The following is a 5,435-nucleotide window of genomic DNA, read 5'->3' on the forward strand; positions in this document are numbered from 1 at the left end:
ACCAGGGGTATAATTAAAGAACACTTTCTGGCTATTATTCCATTTTGTTTCAGTGGAATAATGCTCAGTTTCGTGCAGAGTGCATCTCGGCCAGTGAGGCAGATTGGGATACGTGGCTTTGCCAGTTTGCTAGTTTCTCTGCCGTTCAATGTGCAGCTCAAATTATGAGCCAGCGGAATTATATTTTGCTTCTTGCAAAGAGAGTCGGCAATGTGCGAAGCCATTCTGCTTCGCAGTTTAATTCCACTATTCCCACGGCCTCTGTTGTTTGTCCATGTGTCGGAAGAGCTGGAATCTAATTCGTCTGCTCCACCTATGGGTGGGGATTGCACCACGATATCACGGAGCTACTGAGGAGGAGTCCACTTGAACCCTGCCCTAACCTGCACGCACCAATATACAAGACCCCATCGTGACCATACTTGGATTCACTGGCTCCCATTCGATCCCTGGATCAACTTCAATATCACCCTGACAATTTTCACGATCTTGCATGAATTACCCCCCAAAAGCACACGCTCTCCTCTCTCTGAAATCCAAGGCCTGCTGAGAAAGCCCCCAGTAAACCTTAGTTCAGTGGGAGGTCACTCCTTTTCTGTTGCCCTTGTTGTCTGTAATTATTTTCTGAAAGTCATCTGCTCTTTTGACTCCCTGCCCCCATTCATGTCCAGGCTCAAGACTTGCGTCTCCCCGTTTGTATACACCTGGCTGTATCGTCTCCAAAGAAAGTACACACCGGCATATACACCGATTTCCCCACGATAGGATTGTGCCATTTATTCCACTGGGGCAAAAGGTGTGATAGAACCCTTGAATACCAAACAAAACCCCACTCAGTGGAAAGTTTCCTGCTCGCGATACTTTTAGCCATGCTGAAATTGTTCCAGTCCAGGTCTCCCGGGAAGCTGCATAGATTGCATTTGCGATTCAATGCCTAAGGAGTTGTGTATTCACATCGATTACATTATAATTATTCAATTAATCTTCCTGCATATGTTATCCGAGATAAATTCCAGCTGGTGGATAAATGTACTGGTGGGGCACAGCATCTCCCGTGGGTGGCGAGGGGTGTGTATGAAGGTGATTATCGTTCAGAATCTTTATTTATCCTGGAGAAAGCTAATGAGCTGTGAATCTCTTTTTCCCAGATTGTTCGGTAGTTTCACAGATGTCCAGTAGACACGTATTGTGCGGAATAGTATTGTTTGGATGTTGTACGCTGTACTTTTTTTACTTAGGGGTCTGGCTTCACCAGCCTGTAATGACGAGCCACCACTGGCTACGACTAGACAAGACGAGTTGGCATTTGTAACCTACTGCATGCAAGTGTGATGTGATGCATTAAACACATCACTTTGGAAAAAAAGACCTACGAAGGCTGCATTCAGCCATGAAGATGATTGTGCTACTCCATTTCGATGCCAGTGAAGGCAATTGAAAGTCAATTCTACATTTGCAAATATCGAGGGCATTGAGTTCTGTAAAGTTGGTCTCAAGATAAATAAGAGCAAAACAAAATTAACGCAAAGTTCGTTCAACAATTGAAGACATCTGCTGAGACATAATTGGAACGCACATCAGTCAGGGGTTTATTGAAGGCAGACCTGGATTAAAATGATAAAATAAAAGTTTCACGAGGGCAGGTTGGAGTGCTTTTAGAAAACTGAACAATGCAAAGCAACATAGCAATGAGCCGAAAGAATAACACTTAAATAATTACATATTACCTGCTATGACATATGGATAAGATAAATACGTGGAGATTGACAAACAAAATTTAACAAATGCTAAAAAGAGATACATGTGTTTATTTTTCTGAGAGGGAGAGACGGAAGAATGCGTGGACCAGAAAACATATGCAAGTTAGAGACGTCATGGTGACCGTGAATACAATTTAGCGGGCATGAGTAGGATGCGTCAGTAGACGACAGAGGTGGGACAAAGTCATTGTTATGCAAGTCCAAGTCGAGTCGCAAGTCATCAAATTCATGACTCGAGTCTGACTCGAGTCCAAGTCACATGACTCGAGTCCACACCTCTGGTAGACGACACGATGGCTCGTAGTCGAGATTACCAAAGTGGCGGTCACAGGAGGGAACATGCCGGAGAGGGCATCCACCGTGGATGGAGCAATGGAAACAGCTTTCGTGCAGGACCTATATGGATTGTTGCATTACGAGACCCTGAGAGATACTCTGACATCATGGGAAGGTCTTCAATCAGCAGTGGCTAGATCGTGGCTGATGATGGTACATAGTGATTTCTACATAACTGTCTCGGCCTCGCTGTGCGCTGCGTTGCACCACTATCTGAGTAGATAACCTCGCATTCAATAAACCTTCAGAGCCAGGGTGAACATCCGACTCCAAACGTATTTAATGAATTGAACGAGGTAAAACTGATGAAAAAAGACAGCACAAATACAGCATCTGTTAATACTTGGAAATATCAATACAATGAATGAACACTACAGCATCATAACATTGTCTTAGATAACATGAAACTCAACAATAGATCCTGGATGAACCAGACACCTACATTAGTACTGAATAGCTATACAAGAGAATAAGCTACTGTTAATTAAGGGCACATTGTGTAATCACCATACTGCAGCCTAAATGTACAGCACTACACATAACACTGAACTGTGGATGAGATATTTCGTCATCCTTGCTCTCAAGATCGAATTAAGGTGAAATGGGTACAAGTCTGACTCGACTTATTCAATTATAAGTATCATTCACAATAAGGCAAGTGGCAGGCTTCATTGTTAACTAGGCCTCATATTTATCATAACAATGTAACAGCATCATAAAGGCATTTACAGCATTATAACGGCCATTCTAACATTATAACAGCATTCCCAGTATTATAAGAACATAAACGAACTTACAGACAATGCTTCTTAAAGTCCCACAATAAATAGTTGCACCTGTCTTCACTGGGACGCTATTTGTGCCACCATTTTGTGTAATGGCCGATACCCTTCCGCATGGCTTAGAGGATGTCCAATCGTAACTTCTTGGTCACGTGACCAAACTCAACATCCAAACAGGAAATTCCTGTGTACACACACCGGCACACACCAGAATAATAACAAACCCTATTCATTTGAATTACTTATGAGTTGGAAGTGTGTGGGAAGCCGGTGTCAGTTTTATTCCAAAGAAATGTCAACTTGGCTGGTTTGTCTTCTATGTTTGCATGGAAGACAATTCATTATCTTGATATGTACATTCAAGTGTTTCAGGATTGCAATTGATTGATTTATTTGAATTTTCTTCCATTTCCCCCAAATGTTATATTTATAGTGATGTTGGCCTCACGTCCTGAGACAAATCATATATTTTAAACTCTTGTCTTTGAAGGGGATATCAAAGAACTCCTTATGAAATCCCAAGGGACCTTATCCATTGATCATAACTGCAGTGACAACTTAAATCAGACCTCTTTCACATATTTGCGTCTCCAAGTAAAAGATAAAAGTAATTGTTTACACAACCCATCAGCCATATGGCCTTCTGTGAGGTTTAACATAGTACTAAAAGCCCTGGACTGGTTTTGAGATTCAGTGTCATATGAGCAGAGTCAGGCCTGCTTGAACCAATCAATGCTGGTAATATGCCCACGTATTTAGAGGCAAGGTTCATTTTTTGAAAGAGACGGGTCCTAATCCTGCGCACTAATGTATGAGACAAAAAACTAAATCCTCTAATCATTAGCGTCATTACAAATGTTAAAAACAAAAAGAATTAACATTTCATTTTAACATTATCTACGTCGACGTTTAATAATTATTATAACTGCGGTGCAGTAATGTGGAGACTGTATGAGTCGTGAGGCCTTGCTTTGTTGCACTGCACTCATCTTTGTTCCAAAGGGTTAATGTGTAAAGTGTGAAAGCATTTCCAAGTGCTTCTTCAAGACAACACATCCCTTCAGCAAACTAGTCGGCTGTGCAGGAGCCTTGTTTCTTGTCTCGGAGCTTGTTGGTTGAAATTTGAAGCGACTGTATATACCCCACTGTTTACTGCTGGCCTCTGCAATCACTAGTGGTGTTTTTTTTCTCTCAACAATATACCGTTTGGAATAGTGTTTGTTTTTAAGCCTTTTTTATATTGATATGTAGGTATATGATATGAATATTTGTTGACTTACATTTTTTGTTTCATATATAAAGTTTCAATGCTTAATTGTACCCAAAAAAAATGTCACCCAGTTGGTAGGATGTCACTTGTGTTGCGACCAGAGTTAAAACACAAGTTGCATTTAAATAATTTCTGAAACATATACTAATATTATTTAACACATAGAATACTTTTTCAAAATGTCTGTTAAATAACTTAACATGTTATTTTGTCTAATTTGGCTCACACTTATATCCCCATATATATTTGAGATGTTCCGGGGCTCACATCAGAAGACGTGTTGTTTTGTAAATGCTGCTATCTTCCTTTATATCCGTAATACGTAATTATGGTCCATTCTTTTTCAGTGAACTTTTTTTTTCTCTCTTCTGACTTGCCTCCAGCTATACCTTCCAATTGTCAAAAGTCATGTCGCTTGCACAAATCTGTAATGCCGATTCATTTTTAAAAGATATGTAGCCTGGAGCAGAATTTTTGATAAGCATCTCACCAGTGGTAATCTAGCAGGACATTCAGTGTACGCAATCCCAAGTGATATGTGTTCATAAACTTCATTTTTATTATAGTGTAATTTTTTTGCAATTGTTCCAGTGTTTTCTGAAAGGGTTTCATAAGTGACAGCGATTTTCATGATTCACATCAAGATGTCCAATTAATGGAGTGATTAGCAGCATGTTCACACATGTTTTCTCTTATTTACTTATTTTTACTTTTTGAAACTCTCATTGAAGACATTCATTTTCTGACTTCCTGCTGAGGCTGGGAAATATCCTGTGGAGCTTTGCCCCAAGAGTGCTCTTAGCTCGCCGAAGTGTTTTCTAACAATGTATAGTCACATTGAAGAACCATTCATGTGAAACATGAGCCATTGCTTTTTTATTAGTGTTTTGTATTGAATCTCAAGCATTACAACTGTAGTCGAACAACAACAAACGGGGTGCATAGCAAACTTTGGAAAATCGTTCATTGTGCATTGTGGGACGTTTTTATTGTTGCACTTTTGTAATGCAGTCATTAAAACCGCTCCTCAATGTGAATCCTAGTTTCACTTTCGATGCAGCGGTTATCCAAATGTGGCCCATCGATATTTCCCCCCCCCCCCCCGCCCGTGTACTGTGATTTATATTAAGGTGGTCCACGGAAAGGTTGCACACAACGTTGAAAAGAAGTGGCAGCGAGTTTATAGATCCTGCATTAAGTATAGGATTTTACGTACACAATAAGATGATGGTTAAGCGTACTATGGGCACTGCTGTAATATATAGTTTTATAAGCAATTTACTAGAA

General features: G+C 40.3%; 1 long non-coding RNA gene across 1 annotated transcript; it reads right to left on the reverse strand.

Annotated features, from left to right (window-relative positions):
- Positions 1-2,354: 2,354 nt before the first annotated feature.
- Positions 2,355-2,990, reverse strand: LOC144721032 (uncharacterized). The gene is made up of 2 exons (XR_013585830.1): positions 2,894-2,990; positions 2,355-2,398 (listed from the first exon to the last, which is right to left on the reverse strand). It is a non-coding gene; the product is annotated as an uncharacterized LOC144721032 (long non-coding RNA).
- Positions 2,991-5,435: the final 2,445 nt, after the last annotated feature.

Source organism: Lampetra planeri, chromosome 10, assembly GCF_965212315.1.
Source record: "Lampetra planeri chromosome 10, kcLamPlan1.2.h2, whole genome shotgun sequence".
Classification (NCBI taxonomy): domain Eukaryota; kingdom Metazoa; phylum Chordata; class Hyperoartia; order Petromyzontiformes; family Petromyzontidae; genus Lampetra; species Lampetra planeri.